The following is a 27,211-nucleotide window of genomic DNA, read 5'->3' on the forward strand; positions in this document are numbered from 1 at the left end:
CGCAGAGAGCCTCTGGGCAGCGGGCGCAGAGTGGCCAGGCCCTGCAGAGAGCTACTGGTGCACAGATTCATGCGCAGAGCTACTAGTAAGTAAATAAAAATAAAAACTCTTTGGAGACCAGGAATGGAAGGGAAATTCCTTAATCTGATAAATGGTTCCTACAGCCAAACTGCCCTAAAAATCACAAGGTTGGATTCAACAAACTCCTGCCAGATCAGATAACATTGCATGGGATACAAAATAATGTATCTTTCTTTTAAAATTCTATCACAATTATTTGAAATGTAAAATACACTAAAAGAAATTGCCTCCTCTATGCCAATAAACATTGTTTTGATGTCAATAACAATGATCTCAGAAAAATAGTTCTTCTAAGCTACAAGCTACCATCAGAAAAAAAATGGCTTAAGATCAACAACTTTAAAATCAAAATCATCATTTTGGGCAAGAAGTTAATATTCAACAATTTTTAAATACTGCAATTCTGTTTTCTACAGTTCATTTTCCAAAGGAGTTGTCCTGTTAGATTCACCAGAAAATTATGCTTTTTGAAATTGGACATTTCACAGGGAGATTACAGACATCTTTCTATAACTAAAATTAATACCTAGGTACTCAACTTTGAAATTTTCAGACTAATCCCATTCAAATCATGCTCTCATCAATTGCAGAGATAGCTGGAGCCTGATCTATTCATTCATTTGTGGGTTGGAGCTCTTGAACTCTTTTCTGATAACAATCTCCCTCCTGCCTACAGTTGCTCCATATAGAAATGGGAGTAATCACCTTTCAAGGCAGTGTTGTCTTTAGACACCTTCATTGTTAAAACTGAATTTGCCATTAATCAGCAATTTTACTCATTATTTCAAAGTTTCTTTTTCTAACTCAATGAAATTCAACCAGCAGATATGATATGTAGAAAACTGCCTTTCATTTAAACAATTTTGGACTCTGCTTAAAATGAGTGAGGCTGCGTTAAGATCTACAGCAAAATCACTACTACAGCCCAGCCGTTGTGGCTCAGTGGTTGAGCATCAGGAGCGGGCCCAGGTTGCAGGCTCCATCACCAGTGGGGGGGGGGGGGGGTCATGCAGGAGGCAGCCAATTGATGTTTTCTCTCTCATCGATGTTTCTATCTCCCTACCCCTCTCCCTTACTCTCTCTAAAATCAATAAATTAAAAAAAAAACAACAACACATAATAAAAAATCACTACTACAGGGTTTCTCAAATGTGAGAGATACAGATCCCTTTTAAAGAAAAACAAAATTCTTAACGTGCTTCCAATGTTGTTAAAAATTTTACTAATGAATAAATATAGGCATAAAACTGCATACAGTTATAGAACCAAAACAAATTTACAAATATAAAATATAAAACTAAAGAAATTCAAATTAACAATATTAATAGTGAGCAATAGATTTAATGCTGAAATTAAATCACCAATTAGAACATAGATATGGTATTGACTACTACACAGTTTATTTTTAGCTTGGCATGCCTAAACATAATATGCCAATAATACCAATTCGCCCACCACTTTCCCATTCAAACAACTATGAGGTTGCCCTGTGTACCCAACATTACTTAGTCTTCCACTGGTCCCACAAACTACTTTAAAAAAAGAAGTATATAACCAATGATACTAAACATACACACAAACATGGGCACTGGAATTGTGTGGCAACACTCAGTTATAAGATGGGAAGTCATTCATATACTTATATTTCAGGTTTCTGAAATTTATAAAACTATTAGAGTTTATTCAGAGAAACTTCTCTCCAAAATATATCCAAGGACCCCCATTTGAGATACTGCACTACATTAAGACTGTGGAGATATTATTGAAAACATGATAGCACACATCTCTTATAAGAGGAAAATGCCTCAAACCTGAGGCAGGAAAGGCTGTGTTTTTCACTCCTGATGATGGTTTAAATCTAGTAAGTCAAGTGAAGCTCTTGAAACCACTTTATTTTGGCCAATATAATTTGAGATCTCAGTATGTGTGTAGTTTTCTTTAAATAAATGCACAGGATCTAGTGGACTGCATTATCTGTACTAACATTCTCAGGCTGCCTCTCTCCTACCATGAGACCCTTATTTTCCCCTCACTCTGACTTCTTTACACATATTCTATATAATAAAAGGGCGTAAGCCCTCAGTCGGACATCCCCCGAGGGCTTCGGGCTGCCAGAGGGATGTCTCACTGCCAGCTTAGGCCTGATCCCCAGGGAGCGGGCCTAAGCTGGCAGGTGGACTTTCCCCGAGGGGTCCCAGACTGCGAGAGGGCGCAGGCCGGGCTGAGGAGTCCCCCTCCCCGCAGTGCATGAATATTCGTGCACCGGGCCTCTACTATTTGCATATTTAAATTTTATTGTCCTTACTGACTAAGTAGTCAAGCATACATTATAAAAATCAAAGAACACAAAAGAAAATACACTGAACAGAATGTATCCTTCCCACCAGCCATGCAGTTCCCCAACCCCAGAGGTAGTTATTATTACCAGTTTTCTTCCATGTCTTTCTAGAGAGCTCCTTAACATATACTCTCTAAATACACACACATATTGTGGTATTATCTGTATTATAGCAAATCACTTCAAATTCTTCTTAGAATAAGCTATATTACAAAATAGGGCAAAAGTAGGTTTATAGCTGTGAGTACGAGAAACACAGAGTTTATTCTTGTATTATTTATTAACTATTGTGTTATTTTCCATACAAACAACTGTAAACCTACTTTTGCCACACCCTATATAAGTATACTGGTCCTGATATTTTAGAAACTATAGTGTTTGTAGAATTAAATAATTTTAGAGATAGAAGGACCTTAAGCCATCACATCCTTTATCACTTTATAGATGAAACTGTGACCCAGGAAGACTTGCCTAAAGTAACATAGCTAATTAGTATTACCAGAAATAGAGCAGAGGTCTGCTCATTCCAAACTCCTTCTTTATCCAAGGTGTATTAAAATTTCTTTACATTTTCCACAATCACATGGTGTTTTAATTTATCTTAACCATATGAAGTTGGAAGCAGGAAGTGCCTCTTGTAATAGATCTCAGGGGGATGAAACTGGTTATTTGAGATTAAGTTGTTTAGTCACCATTTGCACAAACAGATTTGTCCATACCAAACCTAATAACATAAAAAGCATCAATAACATTTTTGGTAATTTCCAAAAAACAAAGCTAAAATGTAGTGTAGACACATAGCCCTTCAAATCATCAAAAGAAACGAACAAAAAATTCAGCCAGTATGGCTCAGTGGTTGAGCATCAACCTATGAACCAGGGCACATGCCTGGGTTTTGGGCTTGATCCACAGTAGGAGGCATGCAGGAGGCAGCTGATCAATGATTCTCTCTCATCATTGATGTTTATCTCTCTCTCTTCCTCTCCCTTCCTCTCTGAAATCAATAAAAAAATATTTTAAAAAAGAAAATTTAAAAATATATATGCTCCTCAATAAATAATTGTCCTCTATAAACTACCAGGAAAATAGACAAGAAAAGAGTAATTAAAATAAATTGTGATTGCCCTAGCCCAGTGGTCGGCAAACTCATTAGTCAACAGAACCAAATATCAACAGTACGATTGAAATTTCTTTTGAAAGACAAATTTTTTAAACTTAAACTTCTTCTAACACCACTTCTTCAAAACAGACTCGCCCAGGCCGTGGTATTTTGTGGAAGAGCCACACTCAAGGGGCCAAAGAGCCGCATGTGGCTAGCGAGCCACAGTTTGCCGACTACGGCCCTAGCCGATTTGGCTCATTGGTTAGAGTGTCAGCCTGCAGACTGAAAGGTCCCGGGTTCAATTCTAGTTAAAGGCACGTTCCTGGGTTACAGGCTTGATCCCCAATAGGGGGTGTGCAGGAGGCAGCCAATCAATGATCTTCTTTCATCATTGATGTTTTTATCTCTCTCTCCCTGTCCCTTCCTCGCTAAAATCAATAAAAATATTTTTTAAATAAATAAATAAAATAAAATACATTGTGATCAATATTATAGTTGTTATGGCAATCCTAAAAGAAGGAAAAACAATTTCTGGGAGAATTTAGGAAACTTCACTAAGTAGGTGATACTTTAGCTAGGTCTAGAAAAATCAATAGTAGTATGGTTACTTGTTTTTTGTTTAATGAATTCAGCTTCAAAAACAAAGATAAACTGAATCATATACATAGCCTTTGGCAGTTACAGTGAAGATCGAAAACTGGCAGCAGAGTGTGTTAAAAAAAATTGATTGCTAATTCCTTTAGATAGGCCATGGAATCTCCAGTGTGGCACAGGACTCAATAGATCTAATTCTCTCATTCATATTGCATGCCTGGCCTCCAAAGACATATTTGAATTTGCATCCCATGACTAAATGCCAAAGATAAGGGGATGGGAGGAGAAAAGAAAAAGGCCTAAAAACCTTCTAAGTTTTGAGGGCATTATAGGGGCTTAAGGTTTCTTATTTAAATCTATTTTCCAGTTTTGTAATCAGAAAATAAGATAAAAGATACAAAACTAAAAGATAAATAAGAAAATCAGGAATAACAAAAAGATAGTTTTAGATGCTGAGTGACATTAGGATCACTGAATAGCTAAGAGAACTCATCTACTACGACCAAAAAAATATATCAGTAATATGAATCTATGCCTACATATTACTACATATTTTGGACAATCAGAATCCCTCTAAAACCATTAAACTGCATGTGCCAATGTGTGGATTATCATACAATGTAAGTTTATGTATTATCACACAATATAAGTGACTTCGATAGAAATAAGCACAGGATCTACACCTAGATTAGACTTGGGACAGTCAGTAAGGTAATGCTGATTGGAAGAGTTAATCTCTATCTAAGAAATTATAATGCCAGGTAAAGAGGGAGATGGGCAATCCAGCCAAAGATAGAGGGCACAGGAAAAGGTAAGGCTAAAAGGTTAAGAGGGGTTGTATTAGAAAAGCTTGCTCTAATAAGAAGATTTTAACCTGAGGATTTTAAGATAGGGCGTGCTGTGATATTTAAGGAAGTAAAAAAGATCACTCTTGGAAGCAATGTGATAAATTACCTGAAACAAGGAAGTAACAGTGAGTAGACAAGTAGGGAACCTGCAGCAGTCATCTAAGTGAGGAGGACCATGAACCAAGGGACTAAAGCGATAGGAGAAAGCAAGAAATTTGAAAGATATTAAAGAGATAAAATACTAAGAAATGCATTACCGCCGAAACCGGTTTGGCTCAGTGGATAGAGCGTCGGCCTGCGGACTCAAGGGTCCCAGGTTCGATTCCGGTCAAGGGCATGTGCCTTGGTTGCGGGCACATCCCCAATAGGGGGTGTGCAAGAGGCAGCTGATCGATGTTCCTCTCTCATCGATGTTTCTAACTCTCTATCTCTCTCTCTTACTCTCTGTAAAAAATCAATAAAATATATTTTTTAAAAAAATGCATTACCAACCAAATAAATAACATTATCCAGGTTTGTGGTTCAGGTTACTGGGCTGTGCATTTATCAAGATAGAGAATAGAAAAATATCACATTTAAAGTGGAGATGAGATGAGTTCTGAGCCTGCTATAGGTGCCTAGGAAGGAGTCCAATGGAAATGATCAGTATAGGTTGTTGGCTATCATCCAGTCTGTGCTGAGAACAAATTTTCTCCTAATTAGCAAGGAGCTGGAAGCTGAAACCATGGGCATAGGCATGTGCTTCCAGGAAGAATGTGTCAGATGAAATACAAGAGGGCTGAAGATGGAATCTTTGGTAAGCCAAACAAAGAGTGGTCTGAGAAGAGGGGCCTAAGAAAACAGCAGTGGGTAAAGAAACAGAGAAAAACCAGGAGTGTGTGTCATAGAACTCGAGAAAAGATAGTTCAGGGAATAAATGTTGTCCAGTCTATCACATTTACTTAATTCTTCTCCTCTCTTCCCTCTCCAATTCTTACCATATTTCCCCTGTTAAAACCAGGAAAATAGAAGTTATTCTGTGATAATTAATATAGCTACACTGTATCCCAACTATGAGGGAGGAAAGAGACATAATCAAGATCATTATAACATTACCTATAGCATTTATTGAAGGTTTACAATGTGCTAAGAAAGAATTATGCTAAGTACTTGACATGCACTATCTAACCCTTCAACAAATATATGCAGTAAAAGAATACTAGTGTTGGAGGAACCAAGATGGCGGCAAAGTTAAACAACTAAACTGCGCCGCGCACAACAATTTCAAAAATACAACTAAAAGACAAAGCGTCTACCATCCAGAACCACGGGGAAGCTGGCTGAATGGTAGATTTACAACTAAGAAGGAAAAAGAAAGAACAAACGCGGAAGGGTTGAGGTACGAGGGCGCGTGAATCAGGCTGGTGGCGGGCAACGGGACGCTAGCTTTTTTTCCAACCCGAAGGGAGATAAGCTCCCGATCACTCTGAAATCCAGTTTCTGGGGACGCGCAGGGAACCCAGACGCCTACGGAGAGAAGCTGGACTCTTGGCCATCGTGTCGGAAAGTGCGAGTGACTTTCTTGCAGAGGTGCGCCCAGCAATCAGTGTTTACTGCACTGGAGCACGGGACGCAGGGACTTGGAAACACGGAAAGGCAGAAAAGGCAGACTAGCAGCCATTGCTGTTTGCCATGCCCTAGCCTAGTGACACCCTGAGACCCCGCCCCGCCCTGAGACCCGCCCTGCACATTCTACAAACCCCGCCCAGGCTCCAAACAGCAGCTTTTGCATATAAATGGCCTCCCCTGTGGCAGCTTAACCAAATAAACTGCAGCTCCAGTCAGACTGCTCCAAAACCACTCAAGCAAAGAGGAGAAAACTAGTTCTTGCTATAGCTCTTGCTGGGGGGCCTCAGACAGTAGCTGACCTGCACCCCATTGGAGATCCAGAAACAAGGGCATCTAGTGGTCGGTCTGAGACAACACCAGATTTCAACCACTCGCATAAGGGACACATTCAAGAGGCAGACTCAGTGAGCACCAAAGCCCTACTGGAACAATGCCTGGCCCATAAACGTGTCTCCAGCACAGCAATTCTTCCTTTATAGACACAGTGGGTCCTCACAGCCAATTGGCCTGGAGGTCAATTCCTCCCAGTGACACCAACAACAATCAAGACTTTAACTACAACAAGGCTGTACACACAGTCTAAAAAGGGGTGCATCAAGAGGACACAATAGGACACAAAGCTACCCTAGCAACTCAGGGAAGCAGCGAAAATGAGGAGGCAAGGAAACAGATCCCAAACCAAAGAAATGGAGGAGAACAAACGACTGGACATAGAGTTCAAAACCACGGTTATAAGGTTTTTCAAGAATTTTATGGAAAAAGTCGATAAATTTAATGAGACCCTCGAGGATATGAAAAAGGTCCAATTAGAAATTAAACATACACTGACTGAAATAAAAAATATTATACAGAGACCCAGCAGCAGACTAGAGGAACGCAAGAATCAAGTCAAAGATTTGGAATACAAAGAGGCAAAGGACACGCCTCCAGAAAAGCAAGAAGAGAAGAGAATTCAGAAAGTAGAAGATAGTGTAAGAAGCCTCTGGGACAACTTCAAGCGTACCAGCATCCAAATTTTTGGGGTGCCAGAAGAAGAGAGAGAGCAAGACGCTGAAAACCTATTTGAAGAAATAATGACCGAAAACTTCCCCCACTTGGTAAAAGAAATAGACTTACAAGTACAGGAAGCACACAGAACCCCAAACAAGAGGAATCCAAAGAGGACTACACCAAGACACATCATAGTTAAAATGCCAAGAGCAAAAGACAAAGAGAGAATCTTAAAAGCAGCAAGAGAAAAACAGTTAGTTACTTACAAGGGAGCACCCATACGATTATCAGCTGATTTCTCAACAGAAACTATGCAGGCCAGACGGGAATGGCAAGAAATATTCAAAGTGATGAATAGCAGGAACCTACAACCAAGACTACTCTACCCAGCAAAGTTATCATTCAGAATTGAAGGTCAGATAAAGAGCTTCACAGATAAGAAAAAGCTAAAGGAATTCATCACCACCAAACCAGTATTACATGAAATGCTGAAAGGTATTATTTAAAAGGAGGAAAAAGAAGAAAAAAGTAAAGATAAAAATTATGAACAACAAATACATACCTATCAACAAGTGAATCTAAAAGTCAAGTGAATTAAAAATCTGAAGAACAGAATAGACTGGTGAACATAATAGAATCAGGGGCATAGAATGGGAGTGGATTGATAATTCTCAGGGGGAAGAGGGTGTCTGTGTGGGGGGTACAGGAAGAGACTGGACAAAATCATATACCTATGGGTAAGGATAGCGAGGGGGGGAGGTGAGGGCAGAGGGAAGGGTGGGAACTGGGTGGAGGGGAGATAAGGGGGGGGGGAGGAGAAACAATTGTAATAATCTGAACAATAAAAATTTATTTAAAAAAAAAAGAATACTAGTGTTGAATCTATTTATTAGGTGAGAAAACGGAGTCTCAGAAGAGTAAAGTACTTTGTTCAACCTCACAAAGCATAGCCAATATGGGCTATGAATCCTAATCCCATTTAACTCCCAAAATTAAAATAACTCTATGGCTTGAGAGGGAATATATGAAAGAAATACAAAGTCCAATTTTACTTAGAAAAAAAATTGATTAAGAAGTTAGTTTAAGCCCTAACTGGTTTGGCTCAGTGGATAGAGTGTCGGCCTGAGGACTGAAGGGTCCAGGGTTCGATTCCAGCCAAGGGCATGTGCCTGGGTTGCAGGCTCAATCTCCAGTGGGGAGAGTGCAGGAGGCAGCAGATCAATGAGTCTCTCTGCTCATTGATGTTTCTATCTCTCTCTCTCTTCCTTTCTCTCTGAAATCAATAAAAATAAGATTTAAAAAATAATAATAAAATAAAGTTAGTTTAAGCCATAGCCGGTTTTGCCAAGTGGTTAGAACGTCAGCCCTCGGACTAAAGTGTTGTGGGTCCAGTCAAGGGCACGTACCTCCATTGCACACTTGATCTCCAGCCTCTCACATTGATGTTTCTCTCTCTCTCCCTCCTTTCCACTCTCTCTAAAAGTCAATGGAAAAAAATATCCTCAGGTTAGGACTAACAACGAAAAAGAAGTTAGTTTGAAAAAAAAAAGTACAGGGGGCTGTAAAACAAATCCCAGATATGGAACTCCCCCACTGATGCAAGATCCAGACTCTTATATAAGAAAGGGCACATCTTAAGTAGAATATCATAAAAACATATAACCCTTAGTTCTTTTCTCAGTATCGAATCTCTGATTAATAAATCACTGTACTGTAGTCCGGTATTTTCAATCCAATAACCCTGACTCGCTTAGATGGAAAGGCTCTCTCAACTGGGTGACACTACAGCTCCAAAAGAAAAAGATGTGAGCAACAAGATGAGGCGTACTAAACTCAAGATACTAATACTTTTGTCCTAGCTGGTTTGGCTCAGTGAATAGAGCATCGGCCTGTGGGCTGAAGGGTCCTAGGTTTGATTCCAGGTCAGGGCACATGCCTGGGTTGCAGGCTCGATCCCCAGTAGGGGGCATGCAGGAGGCAGCCGATCAATGATTCTCTCTCATCATTGATGTTTCTATCTCTCGCTCCATCTCCCTTCCTCTCTGAAATCAATAAAAATATATTTTAAAAAAAGATGCTAATACTTTTGACTTAAGTTTAGGATATGTGTTTTTTAAAAGTTGATCATTCAGATTCAGCTAATGAAAAGCACTTGAGTCTTAAAAGAACCTGCTTTACTACATTAATACGTTTAATTTTTTAATACTGCTCAAGTACTTAAGGAGATTTTGTTTGTTAAGGAGATAACTCTGACATGTCAAGCAACTTATGCTTGACAGACTGAATGTATAAATGTATTTTTTTCTTTTTTTTTATTTCAAGAAAAACGATTTTAGGAGGAAAAACCAAGATGGCGGCATAGGTAAACACCTGAACTTGCTGCCTCGAACAACCACTTCAAAACTACAACTAAAAGACAAAACAGACATCATCCAGAACCACAGGAAGGCTGGCTAAGTGGAAATTCTACAACTAGAAGGAAAGAGAAAAGCACGCTGAGACTCAGAGGAGCTGCGGAAGTGCAGAGGTACGGAGGCGCGTGCGCAGAGAAGGCTGGCAACTGAGTACGCGGCTGGCTTTTTCAATCCACAGGGAGACACAAGCTCCCGACTGCTCTGAACTCCAGTTCCAGGCTAGACTCTGGGAACCCAGACTCATACGGGGAGAAACTGGACTGTTTGGCAGCAGGCAGAACATGAGGGCGGCTTTCTCTTAGACGTGCTTGCAGCGGTTACTGCGTAACATTGAGACCCAGGGGCCTCTTAGAGCAGGGCTGATGGGAAGCCATTGCTGTTTGCTCCGCCCTGAGACTCCGCCCCATCCAAGCTGTGCACAGAGGCTTTTGCATATGAATGGCCTGGTCCTTTGAAAACTAAACTTATCTATCAAACTGCAGCTGAGGCAGAGAGACCCAGAACATCCAAAAGAAGGCCCAAGGCCCCGCAGCAGCTTGCATTGCTTCACAGCTGGGTCTCATCTGGGCACCTCCAAACCCCAAACAGAGAAGAGGAATCTGCAGATCTCTCCGTAGCTCCTACTGGGTGGCCTCAGGCAGAGGCTAAATTAGCACCTCACCTCCTTGAAGATCCAAGAGCCAGTGTACCCAGAGGTCAGAGTAGGACCATCCAGATTACAACTCCTCAGATCCATAAGGGACACACTCAGGGGGCAGACTCAGTGAGCACCAAAGCCTCACTGAAGCAAGTCTTGTCTCATAAGGGTGTCTCCAGCACAGAAGTTCTCCCATCGTAGACACAACTGATCCTCACAGCCAATTGGCCTGGAGGTCAATTCATCCCAGTGATACCAACAACAATCAAGGCTTAACTACAACAAGACTGTGCACACAGCCCACAAAGGGGTGCACCAAGAGTGTCCACCTCAGGTAACTGGGGAGGCTGAGCCACTGGGCCCTATAGGACACCTAGCACACAAAGCCACTCTATCAACTCAGGGAAGCAGCCAAAATGCGGAGACAAAGAAACAGGTCACAAATGAAAGAAATGGAGGAAAGCAAACAACTGGATATAGAATTCAAAACCACGGTTATAAGGTTTTTCAAGAATTTTCTAGAAAAGTCTGATAAATTTAGTGAGACCCTCAAGGATATAAAAAAGGACCAACTAGAAATTAAGCATACACTGACTAAAATAAAAAATAATATACAGAGATCCAACAGCAGACTAGAGGATCCCAAGAATAAAGTCAAAGATTTGAAAGATAAAAAAGCAAAAAACACCCAACCAGAAAAACAAAAAGAAAAAAGAATCCAAAAATATGAAGATAGTGTAAAGAGCCTCTGGGACAACTTCAAGCGTAGCAACATCCGAATTATGGGGGTGCCAGAAGAAGAGAGAGAGCAAGATACTGAAAACCTACTTGAAGAAAAAATGACAGAAAACTTCCCCCACCTGGTGAAAAAAAAATAGACTTTTACAAGTACAGGAAGCGCACAGAACTCCAAACAAAAGGAATCCAAAGAGGACCACACCAAGACACATCATAATTAAAATGCCAAGAGCAAAAGACAAAGACAGAATATTAAAAGCAGCAAGAGAAAAACAGTTAGTTACCTACAAGGGAGCACCCATACAATTATCAGCTGATTTCTCAACAGAAACTATGCAGGCCAGACGGGAATGGCAAGAAATATTCAAAGTGATGAATAGCAAGAACCTACAACCAAAATTACTATACCCAGCAAAGCTATCATTCAGAATTGAAGGTCAGATAAAGAGCTTCACAGATAAGAAAAAGTTAAAGGAGTTCATCACTGCCAAACCAGTATTATATGAAATGCTGAAAGGTATTCTTTAAGAGGAAGAAGAAGAAAAGGTAAAGATAAAAATTATGAACAACAAATACATACCTATTAACAAGTGAATCTAAAAATCAAGTGAATAAAAAATCTGATGAACAGAATAATCTGGTGAATGTAGTAGAATCAGTGGCATAGAAAGGGAGTGGACTGACAATTAAAAACACACAGATAACCAAGCTGCTCTGTTAACCACTACTTGCTCTATAGCAGCCTTCATTAAAGTAGAATCTTTGAAAACTAAGTTCAACTGAGTATGAACTGTTTAAGCAATTTCTCCTAACAATGGAGAATCAGACTGAATGCCATATAACCCCTCACCCAAAGGTAAGAACACATCTCAATCTGCCTTAATACCCACCCCATTTGATAAAATTCTGGTACCCTCCTTTATTCTTAGTTGAAATATAAAACTTAAGTAAGTCCTATATTGTATGCACCTGTATTATTTCTGAAATGTTTCCAAATACTATTCACAGTACCTGGGAATGCCTCTGGAAAGGGAAACTTGAAAGAGGAGGAAAAGAGAGTTACCTTTTACTGTGCATTTTTAGTACTATTTATTTTAACATGTACATGTATTAATCATTTAAATACATACATGACTTGCCTGGCCAGTGTGGCTCAATGGTTGAGTGTTGATCCATGAACCAGGAGGTCATGGTTTAATTCCTGGTCAGGGAACATGCCTGGGTTGTGGGCTCAATGCCCAGGAGGGGGCATGCAGGAGTAGCTGACAGATGATTCTCTCATCATTGATGTTTCTGTCTCTCCCTCTCCCTTCCTCTCTGAAATTAATAAAATATATATATTATATAAAGAATAACTTTGTCCTTTAAAAAGGACAAAGAATAACAAGTGCTGGCAATAATGTGAAGAAACTGGAACCCTTGTGCAATGCTGCTGGGAATGTAAAATGGTGCCGTTGCTTTAGAAAATAGTTTAGCAGCTCCTCTAAAAATTTTAACTGCACAATTCCAATCCTAGATATATACCCAAGAGAAATAAAAACATATGTCCACAAAGACACTTGTACATGAATGTTCACAGCAATAGTATTCATAATAGCCAAAAAGTGGAAAAAAGCCGAACAGTCACTAATTGATGTATGGATAAACAAAATGTGATGTCCATACAGTGGAATATTATATTATTCAGCTATAAAAAAGAAAAAAGTACTGATACAAGTTATAACATGGGAACCCCCCCCAAAAAAACAAACAAACATCGTGTAAATAAAAAAATCTGGTCACAAAAGCCACATATTGTATAATTCCACTTACACGAAGTGTCCAGAACAGGGGAATCCACAGAGACAGAAAGATTAGTGGTTGTCAGTGGCTGGGAGAAGGTGGAATGGGAGTAAAGCTAATGGGTACAAAGTTTCTTCTTGGGGCGATGAAAATGTTCTGAAATTAGATAATGGTGGTGATTGCACAACTCCATGAGTGTACTAAAAACCATTGAACTGTACATTTTAAAAGGATGAATTTCATGGTATGTAAATTATATCTCAATAAAGCTCTTTTTTAATTACGAAAAATGCTATATCATAGCATGTTTCTTTATAAGAAAAAAGCAGTTACTTTTTCATCCACTGTTAAAATAACACCTTGAAGAGAAAGGATTAAGGATATTAATTTTTCAAATAATATTTGCTAGGTAGCGATTTATCACAGGAAAGTTGGCTTTTTTTTTAAATAAAAGAAAAATGTATAACATCAACAACTCTACCAAATAACCAATGAATGGTTACCTGCCTCAATAGTCCATGAAGAGGCAGTGAATAAATTTCATCTTTTTATTCAGCCAAAGCACTATGGACAATTATTCCATATAGCAATGCTATTAAGGCAGTCATTTATCATTAAGAATTTCTTCTCCAGCCCAGATGGCATGGCTCAATGGTTAAGCCTATGAACAAGAAAGTCACAGTTCCATTCCCGGAAAGGACACATGCCTGGGTTGCAGGCTCGATCCCCAGTGGGAGGCATGCAGGAGATAGCCGATCAATGATTCTCTCTTATCTTTGATGTTTCTCTCTCTCTCTCCCTTCCTCTCTGAAATCAATAAAAATATATTTTTTTAAAAAATTTCTTCTCCAGTACAACTTTCCTCTAGTAGCTCACAAAATAATGGATTTTTCTTGGAATTATTAAAAGAGAATGCAGCCTGGCTGGTGTGGCTCAGTAATTGATCACCGATGTATGAACCAAGAGGTCACGGTTTGATTCTGGTAAGGGCACATGCCCAGGTTGCGGGTTCAATCTCCAACAGGAGGTGTGCAGGAGACAGCTGATTGATGATTCTCTCTCTCTCTCTCTTCCTTCTTCTGTCTCTAAAATCAATAAAAACGTATCTAAAAATAAAAGTAAATTGCCATTAAAAAGAGAATCTAGTGAATGCATGCTAGAAGCTTCTATACTCTTATAACTATATAGCAAAACTCCCACACTGCAAAATTTGTTGTAATATTGTTCAAATCTTCAGCAACATTTTCTACTCATCTTATAAGAGTATTTGCTGACAAAAGAATGCATTATTTTCTAAGTATTATGTGTAATTTTTTTTTTTAATGAGTCTTTTTTGGTGGAGCGAAGGAGGGACAAGACAGAAAGAGCCTGCCAATGATATGTGCCTTTTTGTCCTTTGTAAAACCAAAAAAACCTCAGAACATATACTTCAATAATTAGGCTAGTAAAATTATGTACAGCATCTGATTGAATAGCCTATGATTTTAAACATCACTGGGGGGAAAAATGTAGAGGTTTTCTTTATGCTCCAGATGCTTTGTTTTCAAATGTCCTAGTGCTAGTGATAGCCTAGTATTTTATTATTTAATATCTCAAGTTTCTACATACTCTCAAAGCAAGGTTCCTATTAATGACAGAGGATGTAAATCCATGTTTGTTTGTTTAATATTTTTATTGATTTCAGAGAGGAAGGGAGAGGGAGAGATAGAAACATCAATGATGACAGAATCATTGATCGGCTGCCTCTTGCACGCCCCCTACTGGGGGGATCAAGCTTGTAACCCAGGCACGTGCCCTTGACTGGAATCAAACCCGGGGCCTTTCAGTCAGCAGGCTGACACTCTATCCACTGAGCCAAACGAGCTAGGGCATTGTTTGTTTTTTAATTAATTTATTTTTTTATTGATTTCAGAGAGGAAGGGAGAGGGAGGGAGGGAGAGAAACATCAATGATGAGAAAGAATCATTGATCGGCTGCCTCCTGCACACCCCACACTGGGGATCAAGCCCACAACCAGGTATATGCCCTGACCAGGAATCAAACCATGACCTCCTGGTTCATAGGTTGATGCTCAAACACTGAGTCACACTGGCTGGGCTAAATCCCTGATTTAAATAGGCTTCTTGATATTTCCAATATAATAAGAGCTGACTTATTTAATCTAATAGTTCACCAAGAGTTCATAATAGGGGATGAACAATGATTAGCTCTGCCATTTTGTTTGTTTGTGCTTGAATTATTGGCATTTTCTTCAATCACTGATTTCTTTGCAGAAATTATTTTAAGCCACCTGTTCATTCTGCAAAGGTTTAATAAAAACTGCATCATATACACAGTTACCAGTATGTTGCAATACATTAAAAGCAAATATATAAATACTAGAGGCCCGGTGCACGAAATTCGTGCACGGAGGGGAGTTGTCCCTCAGCCCAGCCTGTACCCTCTCCAATCTGGGACCCCTCAAGGGCAGTCGGAAATCCCTCTAACAATCCAGGACTGCTGGCTCCCAACTGCTTGCCTGCCTGCCTTCCTGATTGCCCCTAACCGCTTCTGCCTGCCAGCCTGATCACCCCCTAACCACTCTGCTGCCAGCCTGTTTGCCCCCAACTTCCCTCCTCTGCCGGCCTGGTTACCCCTAACTGCCCTCTCCTGCAGGGTTGATCACCTCCAACTGCCCTCCCTTGCAGGCCAGGTGCCTCCCAACTGCCCTCTCCTGCTGGCCATCTTGTGGTGGCCATCTTGTGTCCACATGGGGGCAGCTATATTGTGTGTTGCAGTGATGATCAATCTGCATTGTACTCTTTTATTAGATAGGATAGAGGCCTGGTACAGGGGTGGGGGCCAGCTGGTTTGCCCTGAAGGGTGTCCCTCATCAGGGTGGGGTTCCCTTGGGGCATGGGGCAGCCTGAGCGAGGGGCCTGTGGTGGTTTGTAGGCAGGCCACGCCCCCTGGCAATGCAAGCGGAGGTCCTGGTATCGGGAATTTATTTTCCTTCTACAACTGAAATTTTGTAGCCTGGAGCAGAGCCAAGCCTGGGGCTCCCTCCGAGGCCCGCAGCCATTTGTGTTGGGGTTATAATTGAAACTTTGTTGCCTTAAGCGGGTGGGTCCGGCCAGGGTGTGCGGAAAGCTTTGCTTCCCCTGTTGCCAGCGGCAACCATGGCCTGCTTTCTCAAGCTCCATTCTGCGGCCATTTGTTTGAATTTGTTTACCTTCTATAATTGAAACTTTGTAGCTTGAGTGGAGGCTTAGGCCTGCAACGGCTGGCAGAAAGCTTGTCTTCCTCTGTTACCTAGGAAACCTTGCTCTCTGTGGCTGTAGCCATCTTGGTTTGGGTTAATTTGCATACTCGCTCTGATTGGATGGTGGGCGTGGCTTGTGGGTGTGTCAGAGATATGGTCAATTTGCATATTTGTCTATTATTAGATAGGATGGCTCTGCATGCTTACTGCAGAACTCCCTACTCTTCCTTTAGGACACCCAAATTTCTGTAGTCAACATGGTGACACTGGTTGACCTGCAGACCCAAGAAGATACCAGTGACAATTCTAAGTTTAATAAAAATTATTAAAAAATCAATTTTAAAAAACAACAAATAAATATAACCTTGGGTGAGAGTTAAAAAAAAAAAATACTGGGGATGAGCATTTGCATCACTAATATTTTTAAAATATATTTTTATTTATTTCAGAGAGGAAGGGAGAGGGAAAGAGAGCTAGAAACATCAATGATGAGAGAGAACCATTGATTAGCTGTCTTCTGTGCCTACTAGGGATCAAACCCACAACTCAGGCATGTGCCCTGACTAGGAATCGAACCATGATCTCCTGGGTCACAGGTTGATGCTCAACCACCTGCCGACCTGCATTGCTAATCTTTATAATTTCCCCAGGTGAATCTACAGTACAGTCAGAGAAGAGAACTACCCCCCACCCCCTTACTCATCTTGATCAGTCAGCTTCCAGTGTTCACCAAACTCTCAATTAGGTCTTGCTAGTCCACGTGTGACCCACCTACCAGTAGCATCTGCCTCACCTGGGAGCTGGTTAGTCTTGCAGAATCCACAGTCCCAACCCCACCCCTGTCCCCCCGCAAGGCCTACTGAATCAGGACTTGCCATTTTAACAAGATCTCCAGATGCTTCATGTGAGCATTCAAGTTAGAGAAGCACTGCCCTAAGATACCAAAACCCTTTCCCAGCTCAGGGCCGTTGTAAGTGATGTTCAACTACAAATGTTGTGTAACACTGAACTTCTCTGGCACTCACAAGGTATCCTATTCTTCCCCTTTGATCATATTTGTAATTACCATAAAGTGATTAATGCCTGTTACTATATTAGCCCTGTAAGAGCAGGCATCACATCTATGACACTCTGTGGAGTATTCCCAGATCCTGGCACAAGATCTGCTATTTTTAATCAAACAGCATCTAGTCTTTTGTTTCATACCAATATGATCTTACCCTAAACTTCTACACTATTTCTGTCCCATCAATAATGCCTTTCTTCAAAAAGAAGTTGCTTTTAGTTACATAACTCTTGGGTAGGATATATATCACACTTTCAAAATCTAAAGAGCTACTGGTCTCTTTTTCTAAAGAAATGTAAATTAAACATAATTCAAGGTACCTTATATTATTTTTAAATTAATAAAATCAAATAACAGTGTTTGTTTGTAATAGCACTGGCTAGACTGTCAGCACACATCAATTGCTGATGGTGTTATAAATTAACTCAGCCTTTGGTACTGAAGCCATACCCTGAAGTCAGTGAACCCACTTTAGTGATAAAAGTCCAAGAAAATAATCCAAAAGACATATTTGAACATGGGTGCTCAGAAGTACCATTTTTAACAGTAAAATGGAGAAAAAAATCAAAATAAAAAAGAGTGCACAAACTACAGTTATCAATGCATAAGACACTATTAAGTAAATATAAAATAACTAATGCTATGCAAGAATACAAAAATAGTCTGGCTAGTGTTGCTCAGTGGTTGAGCATCGACCTATGAACCAGGAGGTCACAGTTCAATTCCAGGTCAGGGCACATGCCTAAGTGTTGATATCTCTCTCCCTCTCCGTTCTATGAAATCAATAAAAAAATATTTTTTAAAAAATAATATAAAAATATTCTGTACTGATTAGAACTTTAAAAAAGCTATGCCTATACAATGACACAAATGGATATGAATTTACAGTAAAGTTTAACATTTAATTATCTTTTCTATAAAGAATATATTAAAGCAAATTTTAACCTTGGGTTATTGTAGGTTTACTGATCAGTTTTATTAAGTTAGTGTTATAGCTATTTTTGTTGTACTTAGACTCCCTGAAAAAAACACTTCTTAAAAAAAAACACAAAAAAAAACATTTCTTCAGCTTCGGCATTTGAGAACATTTATTAGTTATTGAACTAGAAATAAAAGACAAGATTCTAAATTTGGCCGGCTTCCTGCTTATACCTCAAACTTCACTTCACCTGTTTGTCATTTTTTCCACATGAAGGTGGAGAAATATAATGCAACAATGATTACTAACAGACTCTAAGCACCTCCAATAAAAGGTGTTGGGCAAATACAAATATCAGAGCTGCTTAAAAAACCACCACCACCTACACTGTCTTGCACAAGTCTCTTTATCTTTCTGAGCCTCAATGTCTCCCCCTGTAAACTGACAGAAATGTTACAATCACATAGGGAGGGGATGCCTACTCTGATGAAGATCCATTGAGTCCCATTCACATTTGGGGGAGAGAGGATAAGTTAGTACAACCCCTTAGAAGGGGTGGTGATTTGGCTATATGCCTAAAAATTTTAAATGCACATGAATTGCCCTGGCCTGTGTGGCTCAGTTGGTTGGGCGTTGTCCCAAACACCAAAAGGCTGCTGGTTTGATTTCAGGTCGGGACACATGCCAGGTTTGTGGGCTTGATCCCAAGTGGAGAGTGTTTCCTAATGGGGGTCATGTGAGAGGCAGCCGTTGGATGTACCACCCTCCCATTGATGTCTCTCTCTCTCTCTCTCTCTCTCCCGCTCTCCCTTCCTATCTCTCTAAAAAGGGCAACAAAATCTTTTTTTTTAATGCACATGTATCCTTTGAGCTAGTAATTCCACTCTCAGAAATACGTTGTTCACATAATTTTATACATGAAAACATAAAGTATGTATAAGGACATTCATTGTAAAACTATAATAGAAAAACTTGAAAACAACTTACATAGGGGAAGGGTATGGGTAAGTAGACACATGTTTATAAAGGAACAGTGTCTATGTAAGGCCACAAAACTGCAAACTTCAGCCATCTCTGGGGAAGTCAGGGTAGGAGGGAGACTTATTTTTCTCTATATGCCCTCTTGTATACTGTTGGAATTTTTTCTTATATGTATTTATTATCTTTTCTCGAAACTGAGCTGTATTCTCTATAGGCCTCATCTGAGTCTAAAAGGCTGTGATTCTGCCTCTGTGGAGCCTGGCCATTGCAGGGGTGACAACATCTGGCCCCACAATACCCCAATGACCTTCCTAAAGCCCCGTCAGCCCAAGTCCCTGATTTCTTTTCAAATTCTCCAGTGGCTTTCCTCTGGTCAAATTTAACACAGCACATACAGCCCTCAAACTCACCCTACTCTCATCTTCCACCCTTCTTCCTCCTATTCAGTCCAACTATGTTTAACCTCTCCAGACTCCTCAAGGACAGTGGGTTCCTTCCACCTCCAAGCCCACTTGTGCTGTTCCCTCTTTCCTGTATCCTGTCCACCACACACAAACTCCTATGCACCCGTCATGACCCAAAAGCCCCCTCTCAGTAAAGCTTTCTTGAACCACTTAGGGAGGCAATGCTTTCTATACAGCCTGGCAGATGCTATGGAACTAGACTGCCAAGATCAATTCCTGCTTATTCTCTCATCTTCTCACTGTATAGTCCCAGTTTCCACCCTTGTCAAATAGGAATAAGCCCCTACATGACTGTTGAAAGCATTAAATAATTCATGGAAATTTATTACATAGCTTGTCACAAAGCAAATAAAATAAAATAGTTATTATTATTACACTTTCATATCACCTGTGATGTATTTGTATTCATCTGTCCTGCATTAGACTGTGAGCTCCTCAAACGTTAAGACTGGATCTCCTGCCCAGCCGGCGTGGCTCAGTGGTTGAGCATCGACCTATGAACTAGGACAGTGATGGGCAACCTTTTGAGCTTGGAGTGTCAAACTTCGCCAAAAAACTGAGCATAACTCAGGTAGTGTGTCACTTTGAGGAAAAAACATTATTTCGCAAATGTTTCATCCTTGGCATGCGGCCGCGTGTCATCAGAAATGGCTTATCATAGGTTTGCCATCACTATCTAGGAGTTCACGGTTCAATTCCCAGTCAGGGCACATGCCTGGGTTGCAGGCTCAATCCCCCGTGTGGGGCGTGCAGGAGGCGGCCGATCAATGATTCTCTCATCAATGTTTCTATCTATCTCTCCCTCTTCCTTACTCTCTGAAATCAATAAAAAATATATATATATTTTTAAAAAGATTGGATCTCCTCACTTTTAATTTGTATCCCAAGCACTTTCCCTTAACAAACAGAAGGCACATGAATGTACTTAGGTCAGAGGATTGGCTTTTCTGGTTCCAAATTTCACCCAGATGGTAAATAAGCAGCTAAAAGATCCCAGTAAACAGCCTCCTGGATCCCGTATGCCTAGGAGCAGCGGTCCCCAACGGGGGGTCCGTGAGGTCCGAAAGGTTGGCGACCGCGGCCTTAGAGTGCCCGCATCAGTCAGACCACTTCAGGAAGGCAGAGGTGAAAAGACACCAGGGGGCTTTTGGCCTTTCAGAGAGAGTCAAGCAAGACTGAATGCCAGTGGGCGATGAGACCTGACCGTTCCTGCCTGCTGACTACTAATGGGGGGTGAGCTGACTGGGATGAAAATGGGAAGATGGAGAATCAGAGATACCAAAAGTCCTAGGCGTGCACTTCAAGAAAGCCTTCAGAAAACAGTCAAGAAAGATTCTTTTGGGAAGTGAGTACCTGGAAGTAAACAGAGCCAAGATATAAGGGGGAAAGAGATGGGACAGGACCTACAAGACAATTGAGAGAAAAATCCTTTGAGCATGGGAGGTGAAAAGGTGCACATGACACAGCTCCTGCCCTCAAGAAGCTGCTCTAGTGAAAGGGACTTTACAGGAAAAAGACAGAGCTGACCAGGTAAGAGTGGGGAGGAAAGAGGCCACACAAGCATCGGCATCCAAACACGTGAAAAGGCAGACAAGCAGCTCTGAATGGCTAGGGAGGGGGGTATGGGGAAGGAGAATCAAAGAATTCAGCTAAAACCAAAAGAACAAGTTGAGGCCAGACTGTCGAGGGCCTTGTATGACTTGATAAGACATTTCAGGCTTCATTCATCCCATGGGAAAAGGAGAGTGAGGGAGTTTTTAAGTAAACAAGTGACAGCATCAGCTCTGTGTTTTTTGAAGGAGTGGCCAGGCAGGAAGATGTTCGCCCATGTTCCATGTCAGGCCTCTCCCCGCCCACCATCTTCTGGTTCCTGGGCTGCCTTCAGAGCAAGCAGGTGGCAAATGAGGAGATCTTTGGGGAGATGTGATGGTTTAGAGCAGGAATCCCTACCCTGGGCAAAGGCTCCTGAAATTATTCACCCTGCCTAGGGAGGTTCTGAACATTCTTTTCCTGTCTTACAAACAACCTGACCTCAGAAAAAAAAAAAAACACCCTTCAACATTGGGTTCAGCTCTGACATTATTATTTTTATCTTCAGGAAATACAGTTAGGACCTAATTTAAAAAACAACAACAACACGATATTCTTTATTTTATTTACCAAAAGTAAAAAGGGAGGGGGGATCTGCATTCCCAATTGGCTTATTCTGAATTCTGGGCAGCTCTGAGCCCCAATTTCCCTTCCTCAGCGGCCTCAACAGCTGGGAGTGGGCCGAATAAAGAGAGGCCTGGGAGACGGGTCTGGGGGCCTTTAAGGGAAAGAAAAGTTGGTTTCTGCAGGAGCAAATTTTCTCATGCCAGGAGTTCTCCTCTTTCTTCCTATTAAATGGACCTGAGCGAATTCTGTCCTCACTGTTCCAAGTTTCTTCCTTCAGAATAAACTATGGCATCCCTGGTTTGCACGCAAAGTTCCTGGGCACTCGACAGGGGTCAGCGTCCTGTCCCGCACGTTTCCGGGGACACCCCCCCCCCTCCCTCGCCCCGGACAGTGCAAGGATGGGGGAGCCGGCTGGATTCTAGACACCCGAAGGGTTCTTCCGCAAAAGAGGGATTGGGGCTCCTGCCAGCGACCCCTCCCACCCCTGCCCGGGCGCCACCCTCTCCCAGCCCCGCCACTTCCAAAGCCCTCGGAGCTGTGGCGGCCGCGAACACTCACCGAGTCCGGCGCTGGGCGGGACCGCTGGGGACGAGGACGGCGGCTCCGCCTCGGCTGCGCGGCGGCGTCTCGGCCCGCCACACGCCTTCAGGGCCGCCGCCCGGCCCGCGGCTTGGAGCCCCGCGGCGGCGGCGGCGGCCTCGCCTCCATGGCGAGGAGAAGTGGCTGAGGGGCGATTAGGGCGGGCGGCGGGGATAGCTGCAGGGGTCCGGGGTCCGAGATGGATCGCGCGCGCGCGTCTCTGTCAGCGCCGCACTCCCCGCGGCCTCGCTCCCGAGCCGGCCTCGGCTGTAAGGCGCCTCCTTATTGGCCATTAAGAGATGGGCGCTGATTGGTCCGTGCCGAAAGGGCGTCTCCCGGCCTCCCGGGTCCCGCCCTTGTGCGCCTCCGAGCGCCTGCTTACCGGCCAGGGACCCGAGCTGGTTCTCACTGCCTCGCGCATTGCCCTGGAGATGTGCACCCAATCGAAGCCCTTGTCCTCGTGGGAGCAGGACCCCGGGAGCACCGGCCACCGGTGCACCCACGCCTTCCGCTTCTCTACAGTCCCAGTCCCTTAGACCTGGGCCTTCTTCCCAGTTTTCAGATGCGAAAACTGAGTCCAAATACCAGTTACACCAAAGTCTAGCGAGAAGGGCGGGCTGGAACTCAAATGCCGTCTTTCCGCTCCTCTCTCCAACTGTGTTCTATTTGGATTTTTTGTTTCCCAATTGCCGCAAGGTATTTAAAGGAAGAAGCCTCTCACTGGGGAGAGAGAGGAACCTGCAAAGCCCCTAGAACGGGTTCTGGCACTGTGGGTGTCGTCTTACATCATGTCGGCCCACGCCATCCCCACCCGAGCCCCAGGGAAATAGCCTTCGCTTTCCAGATGCACCTACCGGGGCCTGGCTCGCCACGGAGCCGGGTAGAAACCCAACACATGGTGCTCTGCAGCGGGGGTGTTGTTTCCGATAGGCCTGGCGGGGGAGAGGAGGGAGGTTCAAAAGCGCAGGGAGGACCTAAAGATGCGTCCCCGTCCCCCCTCCGCGTCCCCGCCCCACCCCCACCCCCACCCCCCCGAGGGCCGGGGACCGGATTGGGGGCATGTAACTCCTCGCCCGTGCTCCCTATCCCAGTGTGGCGCCCCAAAGCCGGCCGGCCGTTTGTCCAGTAGGAGCGGGTTCCCAGGCTGCAGGACTTGGGCGTCAGGGGCTAAAGGCCAATTAGAGTTGTGGTGGGTCGGGGGTGAGACCATTAGGCGTCCCTCCGACACACCGGGACCCACACCGGGAGAGTGGAGACTGATTGCACAGCAGTCTGCAAGCAGAGCTTGGCAATGACCCTTCACCCGAGACCAGGAGTCTGCGCTACCTGGGATGGGTTGCGGCGACCCTCTCCTCCTGGACCCTGAACCCTCCTCTCCCACCGCCCGTCCCGTGGTTTGGCGCGCTCCAGGGAAAGGGTCTGTGGCCAGTGTCAGTTCTTCCCGGCAGGGCGAGTGCGGTGGTGACATTTTAGTGCAGGAGGAGGCCACATCAGTTGCCATTTTCACGGGATTGGTGCCCCTACTACGTTCAGTCCCCACCACTGTGCACCCCCTCCCCGGTATTTGTGAAGTAAGTGAATGTTTGCCGACCAGAGCTACGGCCTACAAACATGGGATGCAGTGGGCCTCCTTCGGGCCATCGCCTCCCCAGTAGAAAAGTCCCTTCGTGAGTGGGAGATGTGTTTCTCACTCCCTCTTGGCAGGGCTTGCCCAGAAGTAGTGTGAAATGGCAAACCCAAGGCGCCCCTGTGGGACAGACACTTCAGCTCCAAGGCCTCCAGGCCACAAGCCCAATCTCCTGTTAGACCAATGAGGGCAGGTTCTTTCATATGCCCACTGTTATGTTTCCCTGGGAGTCCGAACTGAGTATCTGCACACCGATGGAAAAGTGAAAAGTCTGCATTCAAAGTGTTTAGAAATCCTGAAAAACAATGACTGTGAATGTAGGAAGCACCTGGGTAGCTAGAATAGCCACACTCCAGGACACACCTGACCAGTGTGGTTTTACTTCATCTACATCTGAGCTACACTATTATTTCTTGAATACATTTCTTTTGGCTCATTTATATTTTTACTTACATTACCATAAAAATTTTTGACATGCTATTTATATTTTCTTACATTAAAATAAATAGCTTTGTTTGTTAATCATCTCCCAAGGATATTTTTCTATTGATTTTGAGAGAGTGGAAGGGAGGAACAGAGGCAGAGAGAGAGACACATCAATTGGTTGCGTCAAGCCTAAAACCAAGGTATGTGCCCTTGCCTGAATCGAACCCGAAACCCTTCAGTCCATGGGCTGACACTCTATCCACTGAGCCAAAAAGGCTAGGGCAAAGTAGACAGTTTTGTTCTTTTAAGATCCTTAAAAAAAGGATCCCCAGCCTGTCTGAGCACACTTGGGAAAATGCTTCAATTGGGTGTGGGAGAGAACCCTGGGGTTTAAGCCTCTCCATTGGCTAGGTGACCTGAATATCCCTCTGCTGCTCTTCCTGGAACCTCCCAGGACTGTACTGAGAATTGCAGGCATGTACAGTTTGGCAAGTAACCCTGTCTCAGTAAATGCAGTTCCTTCCCTCCATGAGACAGCTGCACTGTGGTCAGACCATTTGTGGTGTGTGTGCAGGGGTGACAGAACCTCAGACCAAAAAGAGCAGGGTCTTGGGAATCTCATTCCAGAGACCTGGAGGAGAGTTCACCTTGGCCACCACACATACCCTGTTTCCTGTGGAAGAGGACAGAGTCCCATCCTCAGCTGCCCACCTGTGGAGACCAGCCCAGCCTCTCCATCCTGGCACTGGGGTGTACACAACTCTCCCCCTCCCCCGCATTACCACAGGACAAAGGGCTGTCTTCAAAGAGGAGAGAAGACCTGAGATAAGGAGGGGAGACAGGCTTTCTATACCAAGCCCGACCAAGTGGGAGGCCAAACCCTTTCTCCCTGTTTCTCCCAGACCTACTTGTCTTACCACACAGGAGCATATACCTACAGATAGGTGCCCCAAGAGTTACAGGGGTCATCAGAAAAAAACCACATTAGGAGAGCTGGAGGATGGGGTAAGCAGTGGTCGCCAACCAGTGGTCCAAGAGGTCCGGAAGGTTGGCGACCGCGGGGGTAAAGAACTGTTTCTGCAGACAAGCCACTTCCTCTCTCAGGGCCTCCTTTCCCATGTAGTAAATGGAACAATGTGTCACTTACTCACAAATACTTATTGAGTGCAGACTATGTGCTGGACACAGCAGGGAATAAGACAGAAAAGGTCTCTGCTCTCATGAAACATTCTGGATGGGGCGACAGACAATAAATGCTGTAATGAAAATAAAGCAAGGCAATACGATAGAAGGTTGAAGTAAATGAGAGCCCAGTGCCTTTCCAGGCCATTGTTCTAGTCCCAAGGGTCTCTTGCCAGCACTGTGCCTAAGAGTGCGGCCCCCTCTCCTGAGAAGGTGCCTCATAGGAGTCTTTGCTCTGATTCTCGCTCCAGGGTTGCCATTAATGTCCTAAACTAGAAGACATGTTTCCAGATTCTCTGCCCCAAGCTCGGAAATCCTGGCCCCATGCCCAATCCTAGTCCCATCCATTGGCCAAGAGTTGGCCCCACTCAGACTGTAGGTCCAGGCCTGCCATGCAAATTGCTCAGGGTAGAAGGTTTGTTTTTTAAAAATATATATTTTTATTTATTTCAGAGAGGAAGGGAGAGGGAGATAGAAACATCAATGGTGAGAAGGAATCATTGATTGGCTGCCTCCTGCACGTTAGACCAAGCCAGAAACCCAGCCATGTGTCACCGACCGGGATCGAACCTGGGACCCTTCGGTCCACAGGCCGAGGCTCTATCCACTGAGCCAAACCGGCTAGGGTGGTAGAAGTCATTTTACACTAATTTCTAAATTGATCAGTGGAGGATTTGAAGAAAAAAAAATCCTGGTTGTTTTTAAGATATCACTGTAGGTATATATGTGCATTTGTTAAAACTCAGCAAATGTACACTTAAGATCTGAACATTTTATATATAGATTGGGGAAAAAAACACAAATTAAAATAAATAATGAACTCTAGCTAATGAAATACATTCTGAAATATTTAGAGGTAAGTGTACTAATGACTGCAACTTACTTTGGAATGCATTAAAAATGACAGTTTGCCTGGCCCTTGTGTCCCAGTGGTTGAATGAACCAGGTCATGGTTTGATTCCCAGTCAGGGCATATGCCTGGGGGCTGCAGGAGGCAGCCAACCAATGATTCTCTCTCATCACTGATGTTTCTCTCTCTCTCCCCGTCTCTGAAATCAATAAAACACATAAAATTAAAAAATAAGATAGTAGTAAGATGGACATAGGGATGGAAAGATGTATGATAAATATATTAAATGTTAATGGTAGAATCCAGGTGGTACAGGTATTCACTGTAAAATTCTTTCAACTTAGTGTATGTTTGAAAGTTTTCATGATAAAATGTTGGAGGGGGAAATCAGTGTTTTACAAAAAAAGTACACATGGCTGCCTTTAATTTTCAACCTCATGAACATCTCCAGTACTTCTCTAAATGCATTAACACTTTTTTAATGAAGTTATAATTACTGTTTGTCCTCATTGTTATTTCTCACATTTTTAAAACTTCACGTGTTCAATGTTTAATGTTAGCATATGACATGAGTAAATATGCTATAT

At 42.9% G+C, this 27,211-nt stretch overlaps 1 protein-coding gene across 4 annotated transcripts in view; it reads right to left on the reverse strand.

Annotated features, from left to right (window-relative positions):
* Window positions 1-22,801, reverse strand: part of PTPRA (protein tyrosine phosphatase receptor type A) — a 144,981-nt gene extending 122,180 nt beyond the window's left edge. For all 4 annotated transcript variants that reach the window (XM_028144699.2, XM_028144696.2, XM_054724542.1 and 1 more), the window contains exon 1: window positions 22,519-22,801. The gene's annotated coding sequence lies outside the window, so the exon portion shown is untranslated. The remainder of the gene's footprint in view (window positions 1-22,518) is intronic.
* Window positions 22,802-27,211: the final 4,410 nt, after the last annotated feature.

Source organism: Eptesicus fuscus, chromosome 12 (genome assembly GCF_027574615.1).
Source record: "Eptesicus fuscus isolate TK198812 chromosome 12, DD_ASM_mEF_20220401, whole genome shotgun sequence".
In the NCBI taxonomy this organism is placed as follows: Eukaryota; Metazoa; Chordata; class Mammalia; order Chiroptera; family Vespertilionidae; genus Eptesicus; species Eptesicus fuscus.